This window comes from Clytia hemisphaerica, unplaced genomic scaffold (assembly GCF_902728285.1).
Source record: "Clytia hemisphaerica strain Z4C2 unplaced genomic scaffold, Clytia hemisphaerica genome assembly, whole genome shotgun sequence".
In the NCBI taxonomy this organism is placed as follows: Eukaryota; Metazoa; Cnidaria; class Hydrozoa; order Leptothecata; family Clytiidae; genus Clytia; species Clytia hemisphaerica.
The window spans coordinates 751873-777910 of NW_027104370.1; the positions used below are offsets into that span (position 1 = coordinate 751873).

Sequence of the window (26038 nt, forward strand, 5' to 3'; positions counted from 1 at the left end):
TTTCCGTCAAACCGTCTTAAATTGAACCAAAATTCCGTCACCGAAAATTCCTTTGAAATTCAATATTTTTGTCGAAAATTTCGCAAATTTTGAATATCTTTTAACAATTCCGAAATTCCGCAAATTTTTTTTGCTAAATTCCGTTTTTCCGCACTAAAATTGTCTAATTTTCCGTCTCCGTCAGAGAACCCAATTTCCGTAATTCCGTCTAAATTTTCGCCAAATTCCGCCACTCCGTCCGAAAAAAGGGCCGATTCCGCTCCTCCGCCAACCATGAAACCCCCCCCTTATGTTTGACCCTTGATTTTGATGCGATCGGTTAACTTGCAATGAACTGATTTTCGCTGGATGCACGTTGTTTTTTATAAGAATATCCACAATTTTTTAAGCCTTTGGATGTTCTTAACATGTTCTTAATTTCACCATTTTTCAGTATTTTGGTCCATTTTCCTAAGAAATTGGGTGTTTTAGAGTCCGCAAAGCCTTTAAAATGTTCTTAACTTGCTCTTAAGATTTTAGCCATCAAAGCCTTATGTTCTTATATAGTTTGTTCTTATAAAAAAATACATAAATGAAGCAAAAGGAATCTTCCTCCACGTTTTACATGTCGTGTTTGTGTTTTATAGTAATTATTCATTGATAACTGCTTCCTTAACTAATTCATAAGCATAAGGAAGCTATTTATTTATAAATTTAGATTACATTATAAACGGGAATTTCCGAGCAAAAACACGTATTTGATCTATGCATTCATTTAGCTTGAAATTGCGTTCGTTCGGATATTGAAGAGTACCCATCTAATATCTATGGTCATCTATTACATCTTACGATATTAGATGAACGTTCAAAAAACGTCATGTATCGGCTGGCTGCAAGATGAAAAGCTTACCAAGCTTCGAGGGGAAGTTATCTTCACATGATATTATTACCAAATTAGACGAAATTCAAACTTAGAAAGGGATATACAGAAAAGAAATGACTTCCTTGAAAGTTTTCTTACTCTCTTCGAAGTTAGCGACCACACTCTGCAAGGTAAACAGCTACTGTCACCAAATGACACCCCCACCCCGTTACAAGCTGCTGAAAAGAGCGGTCCTTTCTAACGGAAACAGAATATTATGCTAAAAAGCATGAAATTTAATTGGCAAAAAGTTGGACCTCGTTCCAATCGAAATAACCTGCTTTCTATGCTTACTGATGGCGCTAGATTATATTTTCTGACGTCAACCAGTAGCGTAAATAAAGCCTGGGTGAGATACACGTATCCTGAGGTAAGATTAGACCTAGACTTTAGGATTCTTACATTGGGCTTTTCCAGAAAATGTTCGTACATGGGGGGTGGAGGATATAGTGAAAAATCTCCAAAATTTTCCTTGTTCAGGTAAACTTGCTCTGTTTGGGGGGAATTTTGCTCTGTTTGAGGGTAATTTTGATTGTCCATGGGGTCAACTGATGCTATTGTCCGGGGGGTTAGGCCTGCTGTCCGGGGCGGTCAAAAATTTCCAAAAAATGTTTTATCCTACACCCCCCCCCATATTCAAATTTTTTTCTGGAAAAGTCCATTTAGGTAAACAAAACCAAATCAAAAATATAGTAGTGCCTGTTGTCGCAGACACCTCCATTGAGGAAGTTTCTTTAAGCGAAGAAAAAAAATCGTTGATCTTGATTTACAGTTTTCCTGCTGATTTTGATTAGCACTGTTGCTCACTGGCCCTAAATAATACTAAAATACAGTAAACAAGACAAAAACAGTGCAAAGAAGGCATAGTCATTTTCAAACACCGGTTCTGAAATCAAATCTACTATCGTCAATAGCAAACTGATAAAGAGCAATGCTAAATAATTTGATCTTTCATGGAATGAACTTCCCCGAGGAAGGAGTCATTTTATTAAACTGCTCGTTAAATTCAGCTCAATTGTAAATTTAGTTGAATTGAATAAGGCATGCACAATTTCGCGAATTGCTGAAAAAGCAAATTATCTTCCATGTGTTGCTTTTACGGAAACAGTCAGCAGATAATTAGTTTAATTTAACGAGCTGAAAAAGACTGGGTAAATCAGTATAAATACTGCTTTCTATCAAGTGTAGAGGTATCAACTTTTGGAATCTCAAACAAGAGGAACAAAAGTAGTCAATCAATCTTGAAAAAAGGTAACCATTTTATTGATATTTTAAATTATTTTGATGAAAAGAAAGTCTTAAATGTTACATGTTTCTAATGTTATCAGTCTTTCAACCTTCCATTATTAGTGCAAGCTGTAAATAATAGTTGGGTTATCTTCACAGTGAATTAATAATTTGATTTCAAGCTTTTTTCTTTTTCAATTTTTTTTTTCCGCAGAGCACAATGATGAAACTAGCAAGTGTTTTGGTCTTTTTGGCCGTTGCATCTTCCATCGAAGCAGGTTATGTCAACCGAGGTAAGAAATCTAATTAATTTTACAATAATTTTATCGGACGTTGGTGGACCCTTTGGGAGGCTTTGGGAGCGGGTTAAATGGAAAAAGAATCTACTTCGTATAAATTTTGGACACTCCACAGGAATTCTCCTATTCTATTTAACTAGTTTAGGTGTACAACTAGAAAGAACCTCTAGAAGAATCAGGCCCAAATCACATATCAAGAAATTAGATTTATCGCATATAGAGACTTAGAAGGGACCTTGATACATTCACGTACTTTTTGTGTCTAGCTGCCTATCAAGGTTTGCATTTTGTGGTCAAGAGAACTTAACCGGCTTTCAGTGTTCAATGAATGTCCATTGTACAGTGTGTCTGGGTTAAAACAGACCAAAATATGTATTCAAAGAAACATCCTCGTTTATGCCAAATATGCAAATTTTATGACCAAATTATTTTTATTTGCTTCCTCGAAGAATTACTTAGCCAATTTGCAAATAGGTTTTAATATTTTTGGGGTCGACAAGATCAACAATGTTAGGGATTTCGATTGATATAAATTCTGCTCGGCGTTTTCACAGACACGCAAAATGATTACTGTGAAATCGTAATAAAATATTTCCACCAATTTTCTTTTTCATCAAAAACCAACAGTGATCATAAGATCGTACAGGTCGACTTATCTCCTTGTAAGGTCACCACCATTGAATATGCACCAAGCTAAACACGCATGCGCTAAATTTGGAGGTTTCTTGGCAACTATCAATAATCAACGAGAGCACCACTTTTTGGTTGCCAAATTACAGTAAGTAGAATACAAAATGCAAAACATTGAAAATAAAGATTAAAAATCAATGTCTTTAGACAGGGTGCTAATTCTAAATTGCCAGAGGCCGGGACAAAATAGTCTTTAGGCATAAAATAGCCCTAACTTGCTTCTCAAAGCTAATTTTAATCAGTCAACAATATGACGATTTACCCTGATATTGGGCAACTTGTATCATTAAATGATTTGGCTTTAAGTTAGCCACTTCACTTTATTCTATAATAGCTCAAAGTTTTCTCATTCTTATTTACACATATGCACTATAACATTCGTTCCGCTTGGGTTGGATTGAACGACAAAGCTTCTGAAAAAGTCTTCAGATGGGATGGTTCAAATGTCGCAGGATTCAAGAAATGGTGCCCACATGAACCAAACAATTTTCGATATGGTGAAGACTGTGTTGAGTTACTTGGTCCCGCCAATTACAAATGTTTGAACGACCTTCCATGCATACGTGTTTTACCGTACATCTGTGAAGTCACAAGAAGACATTATTAATAATTTCACACTGCTTGAAACACCAAATAAATTGTATTTGTATTTTCATTTTATTAATTTTCAAGTATGTTCTTATTGTAAGATTAATCTTGAATTTAATCTTGAAATTGAAATATAAATTCACTGCAAGAAATACAGTTTCTAATTAATACCTTATAGGTCGTTTAAGCTTAATTTGAAAGGAAAAAATATTTTCTCTAGGCTTTTTCTATGGATATATCTATGCCTCAAGACCTGACGACCTATTATCTTCCAAAAATCTTCTCACATTACATACCCTACATAGCCTCCATAGCAAAAATTTTTAACGACTATTTTGTAAATATTGCTTCCCATCTCGGCCTAAAAACTTCAGAATGCAGTCTTCCAGAAGATTCTGAAACCGATCCACTTGAAAACCATCCTAGTATACTTCGCATCATCGAATCTCTATCTGCAAGCAAGTCTTTCTCTTTTAGAGAAGTAACTCCTGAAGATATCCATTGTATTATGCTCAAACTTAATCAAGATAAATCTGTCAGCGGTCCTTTTTCAATTAGAATAATCAAAGTGGTCTCTGATATACTGCCAGGGCCATTATCAAGACTCGTAAACCTTGCCTTCAGTACTTCTAAATTTCCCCAAAGTCTAAAAAGGGCTTAAGGATTACGCCTGTTTTTAAAAAGGAAGATAAATTTCTGAAGAAAAACTATCGGCCAATTAGTATATTACCAGCTTTTTCTAAAATATTTGAGAGAATTATGCACGACCAACTTTCATTCTACTTTGATGGCATTTTTGATTCGAGACTCTGTGGGTTTAGAGCTAAGGACAGCACTCAACATGCTCTAATTCAAATGATTGGTCAATGGCATCAAAGTCTTGATGAGTCCGGGAAGGTGGGAGCAGTACTGATGGACTTATCAAAGGATTTTGACTGCATTGACGACAAACTTCTTATCTCAAAGCTTAAAGCCTACGGAATTGAAACAAAAAGTCTCGATCTTCTAAAATGTTATCTGAGTAATCGCTATCAGAGAACAAAGATCGGCTCTGAATATAGCGATAGGTTAGAAACCACTCTAGGTGTTCCGCAGGGGTCAATTCTTGGTCCCCTTTTATCTAATATATTCATAAACGATTTATTTCTTTTTATTGTTAAAGCCAGCATCTGCAATTTTGCGGACGATAACACCTTACACTCTTGTGCGGAAACTCTTGAAGAGGTCATCTCAAATCTTGAGTTTGACCTAGAAATAATCTTAGCCTGGTTTTCAAATAACTACCTCGAAGCTAACCCCGGAAAATTCCAAATGTTGGTTCTAGGAAATAGGAATCTTCCTGTAGAAATCAGCGTTGGAAATGTTAGGATAAAATCAACGGATTCTGTTGAGCTACTAGGCATAACTATTGAAACAATCTTTCTTTTGTGACCCATATCAATTCACTTTGCTCTAAAGCAAGATCCAGAATCTGGAGTTTGAACAGAATTCGTTTTTATCTTAATTTTGACCAGCGAAAGTTAATATTTAATGCTTATCCCTTTCAGTCCCAGGGGACCGCACTGCAGTCCCTTTGGACCCGTCATTTTTTCCCAGAGGACTGCACAGCGGTCCCTGACTTCTTTTTCAAATTGTGATGTTTTGGCGGGAAATAAAGACATGTCTTTAAAGACATAGATGTTCACACAAATTTTAGTTGATCAAGATAATAAAGAACAAAAAAGTGCAAAACTTCAAAGGCATGACCCAGAACATGAAATTTCCTTCGTTTTTTTTATTTCTTTGATCTTACCGGCAACATGCTATAAATATTTCCACTCAAGGAATCCCCTTTCCATTATACCATACATTAATTTTTATAGAGTTTATAGTGTGACTCCCACCTTTCTTTTACTAAGGCTAAGTATCCCTTTTATGTCAATAATGACCTTCATTTTTAAGGAAATATTTAGTCGCAATTTTGCGATTCTTGTTTGATTTTGAAGTAAGACCCCCGAAAAATCACGAATTTTCAGGGCTTACAATTTTGCCTAAAAATGCAAAAAATTGCAAATTACGCAAAAGCTGCGGGTTTTCAAGCTTGGTAACATTCAAATTTGGAATCAGCACCCTCAAATTGAGTAAGAAACATATCAAAAAGTTGGTCACAGACATTTTGAATTTTTTCTTTATTTTTGAAACTAATATGAATCTCAGAAATATAAGATTTAGAATCATAATGACTGGCTGATTGCTGAATAATTGAAACTATTATTTATCAATCAATAATTGTAGACATTTTTCTTTTTAAAGAATCTACTCTTTACTTAAGTGTTCATGTTCAAACTGTATCTAATCTATGTATTAATTGAGAAAAGTTTTGTAAAATATTCAATACCCTTTTGTGTCTAATAAGCATAGAGGGTAGTTTCTCCAGGTAGGTTTCTCCAAAAAAACCATCCAGTGAAAAATTGATTCGGTGTTATAATAAAATAGCCAGAAAATTAAAGTTATGATTCAAAAAACATCATTGCGACAAAATATTTTTCAGCATTGGGTGTTAGATGTATATATTTCAATTCTAATCATAATACATCTTGTCTGTTGAAGATATCCTCGATTTGAAGTCGCCCATCTGTTTTTGAAATGCCTTTTCAAGCAGCAGGATATATACAGAATTTATGGTTGATTATTTTGATGTTTTTTTATATTATATATACATATTTTACACCTAAATAAATTGAAAAAAATTATATCGAAATCAGTTGAATGATATTAAACCGAATACTTTTCATCTGAACAAACATAAAGCCAGGTAAACTAACTGAAAACCTTAATCAGTTCCATCAATATGCCGAAAACATTTTGTTCAACCACCTTCACTTCAAGATAGGCCACCATAGAATGAACTTCCCTTTATAGGATGAACCATATTCATGTGGCTTTCAGCCTTGCACTCCATCGCAGAGGCTAATCAATTTTAATGACTTTTTTGACTAATGACCAAGTTAAAATTTTTTAATTTTTTTATATTTGAGTATTAAAAGGCATGCATTCAAATAATAAAGGTTTTAAATTTTTCTCTGGGCTAGTTAGTAAAATATCTCAAATAGGCTCTGTGATGGAGTGTATACATGAATATGTTCATACTATATAAGGAAGTTCATTCTGTGATGGCCTCTCTTAGAGTAAGGATGGCTGAACAAAATGTTTTGGTCATATTGATGGAGCTGTTAATTTCCAAAAAAACACAGCCTGACAGTTCACAAAAAATAGGACAAAAACATTGAGCCAGGCCAGTCTAAAAATAGTCAGGCCACAAAAAAGAATGGTATGGATTTAAAGTTTTGTCATATTACAATGCTAGAAAATTATTTTTAATCATCAAAAAATTCTCTAACATAGTATTTTAAAGCCATTCTTTGGGTCATTATAGCAAATACACAGAAACCAGTCAGCTTTATTGTTATTATTATTATTATTATTACGAATATTTATAGGATATACACCTCAGTTATATAAATATACTGTTTTCCATCGGGTCCTGTAAATATGAAATACAACTATATATAAATATAAAATAAATATTAAAAATACCATAAAAAAAATTCTTAAAAACATTCATTTTAAAATCATTTTAAAAGATTTAGAATAATAAAGAATTCTACAGCGTGCCTCATAAAGTTCACGAGAAACAATAGATTAAGAACTATTGTTTGAATGAAATTTTATGGGACATTCTGTAAAATACAAGACTCGGAGAAGTGGTGGTAAATCTAATGCTAAAACGCCACAAGAGACTAGAAGGTGGAAAGACGCTGAGAGAAGAGACTAAGTAGTAAAGCTAGAAACTAAAAACGTATGCTTGTAGCAAAAATCCAAAAGTAGGTGTCAGGTGCACAAAATTATTAATATTTTTTCAAAAATGATCTAAATTTTGATTCGTCTTTCTCAATTTGAAAGTTCTTTGGTAATTTGTTAAAAGCCAAGGCCCCTTGAACATAGAAAGAATATCGAGCAGATTCTAATTTGAATCTTGGAACATTATTCTTGCAGCACGATTCTTTCTTTCAAATAGTTGGGTGTGGCACCAAATGTTGCAAAGTTGCAATTGGTCAAGAATGGTAGGATCATGGATCGATAGATGACTATAGCAGTTTCTGTATGCATGAATGCTCTCATTTTCTTCAAAAGGTTTAGTCTTGATGATGCTACCTTGATTGACGAGGTGATGTGTTGTGCCATACAGAGTGTGTTTGATAGTGAGAGACCAAGGTATTTGTAACTGTTCGTTTGATTGATAATATTCTCTTTATGTTTTATTGAAAGAGAAGTATCTTCTGTCATGCTGATCCTTTTCCCGGTACCGAAAAGCATCGTTTCAGTTTTACCAATTTTTGTGTTGATGATAAGTTCATTGTGTTCTAACCAAGTGACAAAACTATTAAAGTCACTTTGCAGGTTCTCGTGGATTCGGGCGATATTCTTATCTGAATAGAAAATTACAGTGTCGTCTGCATACATCATCATTTTACAGGTGGTTATCGATTTTGTTGAGTCGTTGAAGATTAACAGAAACAGCAGAGGTCCCAGGATGGATCCTTGAGGTACGCCACAGAAGATCTGAGATGGAGGTGATAATGATCCATTGTAGCGCACACGTTGATGTCGTCCGAAGAGGTAACTTGAGATCCAGTCCTTTGCTAATCCGTTAATTCCGAAGCTCGACAATTTATCGATGATTGTCGAATGACCTATGGTGTCGAAGGCCTTGCTGAGATCGACAAAGATTGCACCAGTCAACTTTCCATTGTCGATCTCACGTCGAATGCTATCACAGAAGTAAGCAGTTGCAAGTTCAGTTGATCTTTTACTTCGATATCCGTATTGATTCGGAGCAAGGAGATGATTGGATTCTAGATAATTCATCAACTGGGCGTGAATGCATTTTTCGTAGATCTTGGAAATAACTGGAAGTATACTGATGGGGCGGTAATTTTCGAACTGACGATTATTCCCTGATATGAAAATCGGTGTAATCAAGCCGATTTTAGCTCATTTGGTACAATACAGAGTTGTTGATGTACGATATAGAGTTGCTGATGGTGTGGGTTAACGGTTTTGCGATGACATAAGCAATATCTTTGAGGTAAGATGCAGGTAAATCATCTAACCCAGTAGCACATTTCCGTTTCAAGTTTTGAAGGTATTTGAGTACTTGAATATCAGAAACTCATGAAAATTTGAAATTTGGTAATGTGGAGTATCTATTATTGGGTGTTGCATAGCTCCACAGAAAGTTTTTCAAAAGAAAAGACTTTTCCTTTAAGTTTTTCGCGATTGAAGAATAAAACTTGCAGAATCCGTCAGATATCGTGTCTTCGTCAGTTGTTGTTTTACCATCAGAGAGATTAAAACTTTTCGTAATAACGTTAGATTTGTTATTGACAGGAAAAATTTTCTTAACGATTTTCCAAAAGCGGTCTGGGTTATTAGCATTCTCCTTCAGTTCGTTTTTAAAGTGATTTCTTTTGGCTCGTATGATTTCATGTTTAACAAAGTTCTTTTTTCGACGATAACTTTGCCAATCATAGTTGTTTCGAGACTTTTTAGCACGTCGGTTTAGCTGGTCGCGAGTATTCATTTGTTTTTTGAGGTCCTCTGTCATCCAAGGTGATGGTTTACCTTTGATGCGTTTAGTGATGATAGGTGTATGGTTGTTAAGTGTTTCTTTGAGAATCGATAAAAGGTGGGCGAGTGCATTGACAGGACATGTAGTGCTGTAAACGACATCCCAATCAACATTTAACAGTTCATTATTGATTGTGTCAACATTGTATTTTGAAAAATCTCTGCACTAAAGAGTTTCTGGTTCATATTTAAAATGGTTAATTTTCGACAGCAAGCAACAATATCATGCCATCTTGTTTTTGCGAAATTCCTTCCTTCTGGCCAAAGTTCAAGGTTCAAAGAGCAGAAATGGAAAGAATAAATTATTCTAAAATCAAATCAATCCAATTTGTTGACATATTTCATGATAATTAGACCATAATTAGCAAAATTACATGGACAAGTTGTTCCAAATTTGGCGGCCTTCGAGTTTTGGCGGCCATTTCTTTAATCTTGTCGGCAACTAATGTGCAGATCAAAGGAAATTTATTTTTATTGTTCGAACAATGAGATAATTTTGCATAATTATGCGCTTAGACGTCTTGTTTTGGTTATAGTATAGTCTTTGCTTAACCCTATTTTTATCAGGTGGAGGGGGGGGGGGTGTTTTCCATCAGGCTGGCACTCGTTTGCTAATAGCTCACTGAAAATTTTTTTTAACAATCTGAAATTTTTTGACCTTCTAATATAATCCTATTAGTAGCATATACCAAATTTTACAATTATACACCGACCAGATCAGGTTTTATGACTTTTTTGTGCAGGCATATCATAAAATCAAGCTAAAACCCTGTAAAATCCCAAAATCTTAAATTTAGCCCAGCTTTTGATCTATGCATCCAACTGACTTCAAATTTTGACAGGTTTTAGGTATTAATAATAAATTTTAAAAAATATTTAAAAAGTTTTCAAAAACTGTTGACGTCATCAATAATGACGTCATTATTTTTTGATAAAATTTACTCATTTTCTGCATGAATTTTAAACGTCAATTTTATTAGCATGTTAAAAACCAGCAAATATGTTAAAGATATTATTTTTGGCTTTTAGCAATTCAAAACAGAATTGAAAAATCTCTATTCGTTCAGCTTTAATTGCTATTTTATTGAATAGTACTTTTTCATTGGTCAGCGATAATAGTGAAACTTTGTGATGACGTCATTAACCCAAATTCTTTTTATGAACTCCTTTTATGGTAGAGAACATTTCTGCCAAGTTTCAAGTACATATCTTTTCTAGATCAAAAGTTATGCAAGGCTGGTGGACCCCCCCCCCCCTAAGAATACAAAAGCCAAAAAAGCCTGATAATAATAGGGTTAAGTGGATTAATTTTGGCGTGGATTTAATTTGGATGTTGGAGATCGGTCTCCAAATTTAATTCCCGCCAAAATTAATCCACTTAAGGTAGCATCCTCTAAATATGATAATGGGCCCTTCATGCATGGGGTGGAAGATACATTGTCCAGGGGTATTGAAAAAACCCTGAAAAACTGCCATGTCCATGGGGTGAATTTTTGTATCCCCCTCAAATTTGATTTGATGCTTGTCCAGGGGTAAAACAAGTGTCCAGGGGGTGAAAAATTGAAATGTCCAGGGGTAAATCACTGAAAAAATAATAATATATTCTCCACCCCCCCCCCCCCATGAACGGTATTTTCTGGAAGAGCCCAATTCTGAGTAAAATACACTCATTTTTTGATCCTAGTCTTCTAAGAAGCCCGCCCCCAGCGGATTGCGTGATGGCGTGATTGGGACTTTTTTCTTGCGTGATTAGAGATTAGAGATTTTTTTTGGCGTGATGGCGTGATCAAGATTTTGGCGTGATGCGTAGTCTAGCAAGCTAGACGACTAATTTATACATAGTAGTAAAAATAAAGCAAAAAGTAATGAATGGAACAATTTTAGACGTCTAGAAACCTTTGTGCACTAACTCCAAACAAAAGAAAAGTGTCAATAATGCAATTATAATTTTTTCCCCGCTCAAAATAATTCTTGAGAAAAAAAATGTGTGTGGATTTGTGTATTGAAAGTTTTTCATTTGAGTTGATTTCGTTTTGAGAGTTTGTTATTGCTTGATAAATTGTTTTCTCGCTACGCAAGTTTCTGCGTAGCTAGCCGGGGTATCTATAAGGCTGGAACACCGGATTCTTCCAGTCGTTTATACAAACTAAATCCCGTATTATTATTATTATTATTAGTATTGGTATTATTAGTATTACACGCATTATAAACGACTCCAGTCTACGTGATGCGTGATTTGGGCTATTTTTCGCTATTTTTTGCGTGATGACAAATTTTAGCGATTTTCGTGATGCGTGATTGAGAATTTTTTTTTGCGTGATAGCGTGATTAGGGGTGCCGCTGGGGGGGGGGGCTCTTCTAAATAGGATACCGCAACGAATCTAAAAATAGACACAATTTCTGTTTTTCCGAGTTTCAATCCCATGAATCTTTGTATTAGTTTCTCTTGCACGTTAATTACACTCAATAACAAAAGATTTTAACAACATTCATGGATTTGAAATCAAGACATATAGGATTGTGGGATTGAAATTTGTCGGTTAAATGTAAAATGAAATAGTTATGACGTTTGCATAACGGAGCGCTAGCAAATGCAATAAAGATGCTTGTAATACTCTTATATTACCTGACTATGTGTTTTTTCTGTTTCTCTATAGATTATATTAGATATAAAGTCTATTCACGATAAGTGTGCACTCTTTTTTCTTTTACCTATAACTTTTGAAGGAATTCTTCACTCTTTATAAATTTGGTATCGTTGGAGAGATATTTGTGAGTGGAACAATTCGAAATAAAAAAATCTTCAAAAAAATTCTAAAAATGAAGATGAAAATGAACATCTTGTAGAAAAGTGCTATAACTTTTATTTTCACTGGAGATATTCTTTGATCTTTGGAGGTCATCACTGTGAAGAAATTTCACAAAAATATTTATTCAATACAAAGTTATGATACAAAGTTAATAATTGAATGACCCCAAAAACAGCAGAAACAGCAGAAAACAGCGTTTTTAGACGTCAATTAGCTTATAACTTTGTTTGATATCTTTTGACTGAATGATTATTTTTGAGAAATTTTTTCACAGTGATGACGTTCTATGATTAAGGTTTCACTTCAGTGAAAATTATCCTTTATTTCAAAATTTCGTATTTTTCTGATTTCTGCTGACGTCAGCAAAATTTTGAGAAAAATAATTATGCAAAAATGTTCCTATGAATGATATGCAACTTTTGTCCAAATTTCATGTTTATACCATAAGCCAAACTGGAGTTATTCAAAAAACAAGTTTTGCTGACGTCACCATTTTTTGGTTTTTGCCTGATATCTTTTTTTCGGTGAAAAAATTAATTATGGCACAGCTATTCTAGTGATCTACACTCCAATACACTTCTTTCGACGCATGAAGTGATATGCTATGACAAGTGGAAACGGTGATAAAAAATTAAGGTAAATTTGGACATGCCTTAATTTGCCTGAGCAAAACCCCCAATTTTACCCCCTTTCAGACCCAAATACACAAAAGACAATATTACCATTCAATTCTACACCATTTAATTGTGTTATATTCGTAATTTCATTAGAATTGGACGACATCGACTTTTTTTGCTTTTTTGCTTTGGGGACACTCATCGGGGACGCAAAGTCTTAAAGGGTTAAGGTATAGTTAGTCATCTACGTTGGATTTTCGAACAGTATGATTGAAATAAAATGTTGCACCTGGTTCAATAAGCCACCATTTAGAATAGTTTATATTTATGACAATCAAACTGGTGTGAAACCGGGCACGATATTTTGCGTTGATTTATTTTTACTTTAAAAATACAGCCGGCTGTGATTGATTCAAACAAGCTTAAATTGAAAGGAATCAGGTTGACATTACAGGGCCCATGGGCACCAAGCCTATCAGTGAGAGTGACTGATACGCTTGGCGCCCAAAGGTAAATTTACTGACCGAAAGTAGACCCCGCCTAATTCTCCACCCAGTTTCACTGATACGCTTCGCACCCAAAACGCGTTAGAACCTAGACCCTTCACTGATACGCTTCGCACCCAAAACAACTTAGAACCACACCCTTCTACTGATCCGCTTCGCACCCAAAGCGCGTTAGAACCACACCCTTCCACTGATACGCTTCGCACCCAAAACGCGTTAGAACCTAGACCCTTCACTGATACGCTTCGCACCCAAAACGCGTTAGAACCTAGACCCTTCACTGATACGCTTCGTACCCAAAACACCTTAGAACCACACCCTTCCACTGATACGCTTCGCACCCAAAACGTGTTAGAACCACACCCTTCTACTGATCCGCTTCGCACCCAAAACGCGTTAGAACGTAGACCCTTCACTGATACGCTTCGCATCCAAAACGCGTTAGAACCACACCCTTCCACTGATACGCTTCGCACCCAAAACGTGTTAGAACCACACCCTTCACTGATACGCTTCGCACCCAAAACGTGTTAGAACCTAGACCCTTCACTGATACGCTTCGCATCCAAAACGCGTTAGAACCACACCCTTCCACTGATACGCTTCGCACCCAAAACACCATAGAACCACACCCTTCCACTGATACGCTTCGCACCCAAAACACCTTAGAACCTAGACCCTTCACTGATACGCTTCGCATCCAAAACGCGTTAGAACCACACCCTTCCACTGATACGCTTCGCACCCAAAACACCTTAAAACCTAGACCCTTCACTGATACGCTTCGCATCCAAAACGCGTTAGAACCACACCCTTCCACTGATACGCTTCGCACCCAAAACGCGTTAGAACCTAGACCCTTCACTGATATGCTTCGCACCCAAAACGCGTTAGAACCACACCCTTCCACTGATACGCTTCGCACCAAAAACGTGTTAGAACCACACCCTTCCACTGATACACTTCGCACCCAAAACGTGTTAGAACCTAGACCCTTCACTGATACGCTTCGCATCCGAAACGCGTTAGAACCACACCCTTCCACTGATACGCTTCGCACCCAAAACACAATAGAACCACACCCTTCAACTGATACGCTTCGCACCCAAAACGCATTAGAACCTAGACCCTTCCACTGATACGCTTCGCACCCAAAACACCTTAGAACCACACCCTTCCACTGATACGCTTCGCACCCAAAACGCGTTAGAACCTAGACCCTTCCACTGATACGCTTCGCACCCAAAACACCTTAGAACCACACCCTTCCACTGATACGCTTCGCACCCAAAGCGCGTTAGAACCACACCCTTCCACTGATACGCTTCGCACCCAAAACGCGTTAGAACCTAGACCCTTCACTGATACGCTTCGCACCCAAAACGCGTTAGAACCACACCCTTCCACTGATACGCTTCGCACCAAAAACGTGTTAGAACCACACCCTTCCACTGATACGCTTCGCACCCAAAACGTGTTAGAACCTAGACCCTTCACTGATACGCTTCGCATCCGAAACGCGTTAGAACCACACCCTTCCACTGATACGCTTCGCACCCAAAACACAATAGAACCACACCCTTCCACTGATACGCTTCGCACCCAAAACGCATTAGAACCTAGACCCTTCCACTGATACGCTTCGCACCCAAAACACCTTAGAACCACACCCTTCCACTGATACGCTTCGCACCCAAAACGCGTTAGAACCTAGACCCTTCCACTGATACGCTTCGCACCCAAAACACCTTAGAACCACACCCTTCCACTGATACGCTTCGCACCCAAAACACGTTAGAACCTAGACCCTTCACTGATACGCTTCGCACCCAAAACGTGTTAGAGCCTAGACCCTTCACTGATACGCCTTGCACCCAAAACGCGTTAGAACCACACCTTTCCACTGATACGCCTCGCACCCAAAACGCCTTAGAACCACACCCTTCCACTGAGTGCATCGCCTAGCGAGGGAAAAGAAAAGTTTTCGATGTGAAGGTTCTAATCATTTCTCTAAAAGTTCAGTGTGTAAAGGACCATCAAATAAAACCTGGAATAGGGATAGTAATAATACAGACTTTATATTCAATGGGAGGAAAGCGAGATAGGAGCTTTTTTCTTGGGGGAAGTGACAAGATCAACGAACAGCAATCAGAACAGATATCAAGTCGCAATGAAGATAGAGAAGACAAATTCTAAAATCAAAGTAAATAGAGTTACTTTGACCAAAATCAAAATGAAGATCGACACTGCCACAGAGTTTCAGTTACACGTTTTTTTTTTTCAGAAACACACTTTTAAGAAACATGAGGCTCAGAATGTCTAAAAACTAAGAAACATCTAAGAAACATGCTGAGGCTGAGAATGAGAAAATAACATTTCTTAATTCGGTTTTTTTAAGAACCTTCCAATCCAGCCTTTCATAAGGCTGATTATGTCAAAAAGTTTAGAAACATGTAAGAAACATTTAAAGCTCAAAAGGCCGATTTCTTAAGAAACATTGAGGCTGCTTGGTAAAACTAGTTTCTTAAAAAAAAAACGTGTATTGGAAAAAAACAACATATTTTTCTTTATTTGGAATCCAGCTGAAAAATTTGAGTAAACTTGATCGAAAGTTAGTTGGACCTGATAAGCATAGATTTAAATGACACGGGTGTTTCGTTACGAGCCTGAATTGGGAAAAAGTCAATGTTTGAAGTGATATATGTCTGTGACCAAGTACCCAATCCACTACTGGGACAACCAGGAATTGAAACTATGGAGCTTGTTACAATCATATCAGGAATCAACTTGGTGGAAGACCAAAAGTAGAACAAAAATAAAATTATAAACAGTGAGAATGACTTTGTAAAATATTATAAAGAGATTTTGGGGGTCTAGGGCAAGTGAAAGGAGGGCTATTTCACATTGATGTCGACGAATCAGCCATTCAGTGCAGTTTTTCAATGGGGATGAAATTTTAGGGTATTTTTCTCACCGGGGACAAATTTTCGACCGATATTTCCAGTGGGGAGGGGGTCCCGCCGGGTCTGTGACACGGGGGTGTAATAGAAGAAGAAATCATGATAATGATAGTAGATTGAAAAAACTTTTAGGACGAATGAAGGACAACATAGTTACTTTAAATGCTGACAAATGTGAATTTAGCAAGGACAGAGTAGAGTTTTTGGAATTTGCTATATTATCAGAAGGAGAAAAGCCACTAAACGAACGTGTAAAATCAATAAGCCTTTTCCCCAACCCACAAAATGTTACAGAGCTTAGACGCTTCCTAGGAATGGCACAACAACTATCTCGTTTTTGTCCAAAAGTGCCTAAATCAGCTGAACCACTTCGAGGATTGCTTAGTGTGAAGAATGACTTTCTATGGACGGAAAATCACACAAACACTTTTAACGAGGTTAAAAAAGTGTTATCGTCCCCGAAAACCCTGGCTCTATATGATCCGACTAAAGATAATAAAATAAGAACAGATGGGAATCTACTCAACGGAATAAGTGTAATACTATACCAGAAACATAAAGACGATTGGAAGCCTGTTGATTGTGCTTCAAGAGTCCTATCCAGAAGTGAGAAAAACTAATCTCCCATAGTTAGAGATATTAGTTGCTACGTGGGGAATGACGAGAATAAACTTATATTTACAATTTATTTATTTACAGTAATAATTTCCCAGGTCTATCGACATCTATGAAACAATCATGCTTAATATTTTACAATTTATGGAGATCTTTTTCTCATTCTGTGAGCAATTTTTCTTTGAAGTTGGCGACAGACGTTGCAGCTACAACATCAGCTCCAAGACCATTCCATATGTCAATACTTCTGTAGAACAACGAATATGTTGGATACCCTCTGACACCTTCATTAAGTTTCTTTGTAGTTCGTAATCGTGCTGACGTTTCGGGCGTTCGCGAAAAACAAACTTTTGACAGGCCGATGATTTATCATAAACGTGAAGATGTTTATATACTTCAACCATATCGCCAATTTTACGTCTGATTTTCAGTGTCGGAAGGTTAATCTTACGGAGACGGTATTCGTAAGATTTGTTCTTGTACCCGCTAACCAGTCTCGTGGCCCTTCGCTGAACACTCTCGATGGCATCGATGTGTTTGATGAGTCGTGGAGACCAAACGCTATAAAAAGAGTGCGGAGTATTTCTGGTGAACGAAAGTAAAAACTTCTGCTGATCAGACCAACGATTGAATTAGTTTTCTTGATTTTATCAAAGATGTGTTCTTCAAAATTCAGTTCCCCGACGATAATCACTCCGAGATCTTTTTCTTGATCCACGTGCTCCAGGATTAACTCGTCTATGTTGTATTGATGGGCATGTTTGATGTTCCAAAATTTTTCCAGTGTTAGCACGTGGCATTTATCTGGGTGGAATCTGAGTAGCCAGTCCTTTGACCATCTTTTCATATTCAGCACTAATTATCTCCACAATAAGCTTAGTGTCGTCTGCAAAGAGGTACATATCTTGTAACCTCAGGTAGATTGTTGATATATAACACAAAAAGTAATGGACCAAGAACACTTCCCTGTGGGACACCGCTGAGTACTTTACCTTCCTTGGATATTTTACCATTTACCTTGACATACTGATAACGATCCGACAGAAAGGATTTGATGTGTATCCTTTGATACCGTATGCGTCGAGTTTCTTGATAATGATGAGTAATCTGTGGTGTGGAACTGTATCGAAGGCCTTGGCAAAGTCGAAATAGATATCCTACGAAATAGATAACATTCTAACGTCCTACAAGGAATACAACATTTCAATTTAGAAAGCGATCATAAGCCCCTCATTCCTATTTTTAACACTAAGCTTATTTCTGAACTATCACCCAGGATTCAAAGAATGAGAATGTTAAAATTTAATTTTACAGCATCATACGTGCTAGGCAAAGAGACCTTTGTAGATGCAGATGCGTTCTCGCGAACACCATGCTCAAAACTATCAGAAAGTGATATTATTTACGAACAAGAAATTAACATTCACGTGAAAAACGTTATGACTACCTTACCAGCCTCCAACGAAATGCTTACTAAAATTTCCAAAGAAACTAAAGCAGAAAAACTATTAGAAGAAGTTCAATATCACACTCATAATGGCTGGCTAATAAATCGCAACCAGTGTTCACCATACTGAGAGCATAGAACTAATTTGACAATATTGAACAATTTGTTGATGTTAAGAGATAGAATAGTTATACCGAAAAAACTGCAATTTCTGGAACTGGAAATTCTGACTAGAATACACGCTGGACACAACAGCATAGAAAGGTGTGAGTGTTATTTGGCCCGGCACGGTTAGGGACGTTGAATCAATCGTGAAACAATGTAGAACTTGTGCAAGATAACTGTCATCAAAGCCGAAGAGTCCATTATCATTGCATCAAGGCATACTGGATAGAGCATGGCAACAAGTGGATAGCGATATATTCTATTTTGGAGGAGAGAACTATTAATTGTTGCGGATTACTATTCATTGCGGCCGAGGTTTACGTCTTATCTTCCGCAACATCTGAATTGGTTAGTATCCAACCAAAACATTCTAATGGGGCTACTTATCCTTAGAAACTCACCCTTACAGTGTAGACTATCCCCAAAACAACTTCTTTTGGCTCGACAATTGACAGATAACTTACCCAAAATTCATGAGCCCAGACCTGAGATGCCTCAGAGGAATCTTAACAAAGAAAGATTACCCCAGAAAAGTTACCATACGATATGAAATTACAAATTACAAAACTAGAACTTTTTGTTACAGGTAGTAAAGTGGCAATACAAGACGCTAAAATAAAACAATGGTCAGCAAAAGGAACGGTCCTAGATTAAGTGGCCCCAAGATCATACACGTCATGATCGTAAACGTTAACTGAAAAATATTGAGAAAATAAATCAACTGAGAAAAGTGTACAGTCATCAGGCCAACACCTAGTCACCTACCTAGAGAAAGGGTCTCCTTGCTCCTAGCTCCCCACCAGGGCCCCTCAAACCCCCAATCCCAAAGAAAATGAGCTTTTAGAAGGTTCTGAATCAGACACTATTCCACTATTCCCTATGATTTAACAGGCTCTGACGGCGGAACAGTACCTTACAATATGGAGATGAGTGATTTTAAACGGGAAAGCGTAAAAGACAGTGATGAGATACACAACTAGAAGTAGGCGCGAGGTTCGTAAGCCAAAACAGTTTGAAACATGATGTGAACGTTTAAACTATTGATGGTATTATTCATTGTATTAAGGGAGATGTTAGGATCTAGTCTATAATATAGCCAGTATCGTAAGGTCGACCAAGGATGGCATCCATAGCTTCACGTATAAGGAAGTTGGGCAAACATCTCATAATTTTACGCGCGTTTTCAATCTTTTAGTTCCGCTTAAATGGTGTCCCGGTAGCATTCTTATCTTGACGGTCTCTCGTTTTATCATCATCAAGAAGAATTTTCCTGAGCTAATTGATCCGATTATCGATTTTGAAAGCTCAGTTTGTCTTTTTCTTATCCCTAATGAATCTAGGAAAATCTCTTTTTTAGGAAATTCCCTTTTTTATACCACAAGTAGTTATTAAACGCTCCACGTAGGTTAAAACAATCACCTAACACTAAGTATTTGAGTAGTTATGCTAACATGGACTTATTATAGAGACTCTGGATAAACATGGAATGAAACGGTGGAGAGCCAAGTATTGTCTTTCTATTGTTTCAGAAAACAATCGATGTACTGAATTTGTCGGCAAAGGATAAATGTCATGGCGGCTCGGAGGACTCTGATTTTGAAAAATGATTAATACTCTTATTTCTAAAATGTTTTTACTTTTTCTATTCGTACTTTTGCTGGTAAAAAGTTAATGCTAGAAAATAAATGGTAAAATAAATGCTAGAATACCAAGCGGAAACATTTATGAAATCTGGTGTGAGAAGGGAAAAAAAATCATAGGACGAGTAAAATCAAATCAAATGCTTATAATGACACGAAATTTTGAATTGGGAATAACTTTCTGAGAAGAGCTGAAATTGACATACATTAGGCGTGAGTCTGATAGCTCCACTGTGGTATGAAAATCTTTTGATGGCACGGTGGATTTTTTGAGGTTCAAGTTTAAAAAATTCTGGTTTCATTATTCATTTCTTATAAATAGCATGTTTTTGCATCTTTCTTGCATTTTAAAACGTCATAACGACGTATAACTAGCAATTAATTAGATGAGTTTAAGTCTCGGAGGAGAGCTTAAAGTCTCATTTGGGAATTGGATAAGTGTATTTTGATGAGAAGTGCGATGAAAACGCTATGAAAAATCATTTTAATGGTTGAAGGAGGGTGAACAATAATGTCATTACTGCGAACAAGGCTGGAACATGAGATGTCAGTTGTTAATCCAGTGTCTATGTTAATTCCATGATGCTACTAAACAACCGTGTACATTAGTAAAATAACATATGAGAGCAGTTTCCTTAGATACACTGTTTTTTATAAAACACCAATAACTTATGGCTCTGGCTGGGCTGTTTTGAGTTTTATGAGTTTTTCAGTTAATTAGAATAGAAATCTGTACTTCTCAGCAATTTCTGAAATCTGAGGCTCACATTGTTTTTAACTTTTTCTTAGGTTGTGGCCAAATTTCAGCCTTGTGTTTTTATAGAATTGTTCTTGTAAAAAGGCTTTACTTTTGAAACTATAACTGTAAATCACTCCCTTGACACATTTGTTAGCATTTGAAGACTGGATTTTGTCTCAGATCAGATGAGAAGTCCAAAATCACTGTAGGGCTAATACCGATAGCCTGGGTAAAGGGGTACGGTTCTATTTCATATTCGGTGAAACACGGAACAGTGAGAACGTCAGGGCTCTATTTCATTTTCAGTGCAACAAATTATTTCTTAAAGGGCAGATCTGGGTTTGATATTTTATTTTGAGTGTTAAGCGTGGAAGAGTGTGGTTCTAAGGCGTTTTGGGTGCGAGGCGTATCAGCGGAAAGGTGTGGTTCTAAGGTGTTTTGGGTGCGAAGCGTATCAGTGAAGGGTGTGGTTCTAAGGCGTCTTGGGTGCGAAGCGTATCAGTGGAAGGGTGTGGTTCTAAGGTGTTTTGGGTGCGAAGCGTATCAGTTAAAGGTCTAGGTTCTAACGCGTTTTGGGTGTGAAGCGTATCAGTGAAGGGTCTAGGTTCTAACGCGTTTTGGGTGCGAAGCGTATCAGTGGAAGGGTCTGGTTCTATGGCGTCTTGGGTGCGAAGCGTATCAGTGGAAGGGTGTGGTTCTAAGGTGTTTTGGGTGCGAAGCGTATCAGTTAAAGGTCTTAAAGGTCTAGGTTCTAACGCGTTTTGGGTGTGAAGCGTATCAGTGAAGGGTCTAGGTTCTAACGCGTTTTGGGTGCGAAGCGTATCAGTGGAAGGGTGTGGTTCTATGGTGTTTTGGGTGCGAAGCCTATCAGTGGAAGGGTGTGGTTCTAACGCGTTTTGGGTGTGAAGCGTATCAGTGGAAGGGTGTGGTTCTAAGGTGTTTTAGGTGCGAAGCGTATCAGTGAAGGGTCTAGGTTCTAACGCGTTTTGGGTGCGAAGCGTATCAGTGGAAGGGTGTGGTTTTAAGGTGTTTTGGGTGCGAAGCGTATCATTGGAAAGGTGTGGTTCTAAGGTGTTTTCGGTGCGAAGCGTATCAGTGAAGGGTCTAGGTTCTAACGCGTTTTGGGTGCGAAGCGTATCAGTGGAAGGGTGTGGTTCTAAGGTGTTTTGGGTGTGAAGCGTATCAGTGAAGAGTCTAGGCTCTAACGCGTTTTGGGTGCGAAGCGTATCAGTGGAAGGGTGTGGTTCTAACGCGTTTTGGGTGCGAAGCGTATCAGTGGAAGGGTGTGGTTCTAACGCGTTTTGGGTGCGAAGCGTATCAGTGGAAGGGTGTGGTTCTAACGCGTTTTGGGTGCGAAGCGTATCAGTGGAAGGGTGTGGTTCTAAGGCGTCTTGGGTGCGAAGCGTATCAGTGGAAGGGTGTGGTTCTAAGGTGTTTTGGGTGCGAAGCGTATCAGTGAAGGATCTAGGTTCTAACGCGTTTTGGGTGCGAAGCGTATCAGTGAAGGGTCTAGGTTCTAACGCGTTTTGGGTGCGAAGCGGATCAGTGGAAGGGTGTGGTTCCAACGCGCTTTGGGTGCGAAGCGTATCAGTGGAAGGGTGTGGTTCTAAGGTGTTTTGGGTGCGAAGCGTATCAGTGAAGGGTCTAGGTTCTAACGCGTTTTGGGTGCGAAGTGTATCAGTGAAGGGTCTAGGTTCTAACGCGTTTTGGGTGCGAAGCGTATCAGTGGAAGGGTGTGGTTCTAACGCGCTTTGGGTGCGAAGCGGATCAGTAGAAGGGTGTGGTTCTAAGTTGTTTTGGGTGCGAAGCTTATCAGTGAAGGGTCTAGGTTCTAACGCGTTTTGGGTGCGAAGCGTATCAGTGAAACTGGGTGGAGAATTAGGCGGGGTCTACTTTCGGTCAGTAAATTTACCTTTGGGCGTCAAGCGTATCAGTCACTCTCACTAATAGGCTTGGTGCCCATGGGCCCTGTAATGTCAACCTGATCCATTGAAAGTATTAACTTGACAGTATGAAGGAAGGACTTATCTTAAATCTTGACCTAGATGGATCCAACACAGGGGGGGCGTAATAAGTAGATTACTAATGTATAAGATGGAAATGCTTTCGTAATTCTGAAAAAATTTTTAGACAACAACTAGAACATCAAAGAGTGCGCAGATTTCAAATAAAACCTAATATATCTCAGCTTGGGATCCTTTATTCCAAACTATTGAGATAGTATAAATCGTAGGATAAATGCCTAAATAAAAAATCGCAGTGCGAGGCTCTTTTGATTACTAAATTTCCTTCTTTCAAAACATACTAATTAGGGTTCGTACTGGACATTATTTAGATGTTTTATTGTACACTGGCTTTTATGTAAGATTTCACTTAAAAACCTAAAGACAACAGTTAAGTTATAATTTCATCGACAAAGAGTTCTTGTTGATTGTTCTTTTAATAAAACCCGCGGCTTTTGTCTCACTGGCATTAAGTCTTTTTTTAAACTGGAATTCTAATCGGATTATCTTGATTAGCATAGCGTATTTTACAATTGTCTTGTGTTGAATCTTTTCGGATGTTTACTCCATGCAGCGTTGAGTCTTTCTGATTAGCCATTTATTTTCAACGCATCTCATTCCAATCATTTGTTTCTTTTGGTAACTATGATTCTATATTTAAAATAATGCAACTACTTTCTTTCACTTTTAGTTTTGTTGGGTTTTCCATTTTAAACACGACACATCTCAGTAAAGCGGTTTTAATCAGAAATTGCACTGAAAATACATTTTATTTAATCAGCAACATAACCCATTCCATTAACCCTAACACCCCCATTCTCACAGACCCACAAGAACCCATTCCCACTAGAAAATCTGATCAAGTTATCATCCCTGGTGGAAAGTTATCCTGCAATTTTTATCCCAACTAGAAATAGTTAAGTAAAACCGTCCTCTCTCTAAAAAATGTTTGGTCAATCATCAAAATCAGGAGGTCAACTCTGAAGTCCTCTGTTACCTTTCTGCAAAACACCAAATCAAGAAATGCAATCTTGCAACATTCTCTGACAATACGTCACTTTTACAAAAGCTGATTAGATGAAAGTTACGTTTGTAGGTGAACCAGTCATGTTACATAATAGAGTGAAGTTGTTGCACTGGTACATATTATGGATAAGACCTAGTTGAGGAATTCTCAGGGTGAGACTTGGTTCTTGCGAAAATTGTTTCTGGGAGTGCGCATAAAGTTGGTTATTCACAAATTGCTGTTCTAACTTAAATTCTGAATTCTGAAAAACAACGAAATACATAGAAACTCTAATGATAACTTTTCGACCATGGATATGAACCTGTTTTGCTATTTTTGTCCTGATATTGAAAGATAACTAAAAGCGTTTACTATACATCTCCTTTCTTCCATTCTTCATCATAACGAATTTTGTAACAGGGGTGTAATAGATAGCTAATGAATGAGATGGGAATATTTTCTCATCAATATTAATCACTACGTAGATAGAGTGCAAAGAATTCAAATATAAGACTAGCCTATAGAAATATCATTGTTTGAGGTCTTTTATTCAAAAAGATAAAATAAGGATTGAATTCACAAGAAATTGAATTTCTCCAAAACATACAAATTAGGTTTTATAATGAACGTTATCTAGACATCCTTCTATCCTCACTTTTCAAAAGAAGTAACCTCTGTACGAGAAAATTTTTAAAGGCAAGATTTAGAATGCCTTCTTAAAAACTTTCCACTCATCTCACTACTATTAAATTTTCTAAATCGGATTTCCTTTCTAGAAGACTTTTGGCTTTTGACTTTCAATGCAGTGTTTTTTATTGTTTTAATCCTCTACTATTCTGGTTTTAAATTGAGTTTAGATTAATGCATTTGAATCTATTATCATTAAAAGTCCTTCAGCTCTAACATTTCCTACTACATTACACAATAAATCTCTACACTCCTTAACATTAACCACCCCAAAAAATATCCATTATAAGTTTCATCATTCAAAATCTTTTTGAAATAACTTTAAAATTCATTTCATTTGACTTATGATGCATTTGTCTATTGAAATTCTTGGATAGAACAATTTTATAAAAAAACCGAGTCTCAAAAATCCCAAAGAAAAAGAACAATTTAAGGGAAAAGCTGAGCCAGGAAAATGCCTTTTTGTTGAATATTATGGCCATAGTTGTAGAACCTGGTTAAAATCCAGGGGGGTCTCCAGTGACCTACCGGACGTGCAGTCCTTAAGGGTAGGTTTTTTGGACTTTGGAAATTGCACTGTAAGGGTTGAGCTGTGAGCAAGTGGGAAAAAGTGCACTGCAAGGGTGTAAAATTTGGGATAATACCAAATTTTGAGGTAAAATTTCAGAAATTTCAAACAATTTTTCCCTGAAAAGGGGCAAAAAATTTCGAAAAATTGCACTATTAGAGTAGATCTCCAGCCAAATTTTTCCTGTACTGTAAGGGTCTGATTTTGGAGACCTGATTTTTGGCCGAACGAACCGTCGTTTTCAAAATCGAGTGCTCCCGCCCCCGGGGTTAAAATCTGCTTGAATACTGAAAGAATTATTAACAACAAGTAGTATCGTATATCTGATTTTTCCTTTGTACTATTCGCCCTCATAGCTATTAGTTTCAAATAAACACTCCTACTAAAACGGAAGCGTTTACTCAAAAGAGAGTGTTTAATTGAGGTGGCAAGCAGGGCTTTCTTGAAAAATTTTCTTCAAAGGAAAGGCGTTTAAAGGACGGAGGGTTATTCAATTTTGAAGAGTAGCTTCAAGTCTAGCAAATTAAAAAATGTTAAGATTTGTTATTAAGTCTCAATTGAATGGACGCAACATTCGAACACAAGAGAGAAATTGTGTATTTATTTTTCAACGCCTGTAATCTAAAACACAACTTAGAAGGTTGGTACATACAAATTAGATTCAAACTGTAAACAGTTCAGTCATCGATGGTTCAGTATAAGACAAGGCAAGAGCAGCCGCCGGTAGATATTTTTGAAATATCTGTTCTTTTTTCCAGGAGAGTAAATTTTATGGATAAATCTAGGAGAGACTTTCCTCAAAACACCCAGGTAAAATCCAGGGGTCGCCTTAAAGACATCTTGTTCTTAAAATCCAGGAGCACATTTTAAGGAAAAACACATACGATTTTCCAACGGACA

General features: G+C 37.2%; 1 long non-coding RNA gene across 2 annotated transcripts in view; it reads left to right on the forward strand.

Annotated features, from left to right (window-relative positions):
- LOC136818506 (uncharacterized) overlaps positions 1–3215 on the forward strand; it is an 83425-nt gene extending 80210 nt beyond the window's left edge. Inside the window, exons 1-3 of one of the 2 annotated variants that reach the window (XR_010848248.1) lie at positions 2133–2152; positions 2343–2421; positions 3055–3215. This is a non-coding gene — a long non-coding RNA (uncharacterized lncRNA). Of the gene's footprint in view, positions 1–2132; positions 2153–2342; positions 2422–3054 lie in introns of those variants that run through there. The other variant, XR_010848247.1, reaches the window with a different exon arrangement.
- Positions 3216–26038: the final 22823 nt, after the last annotated feature.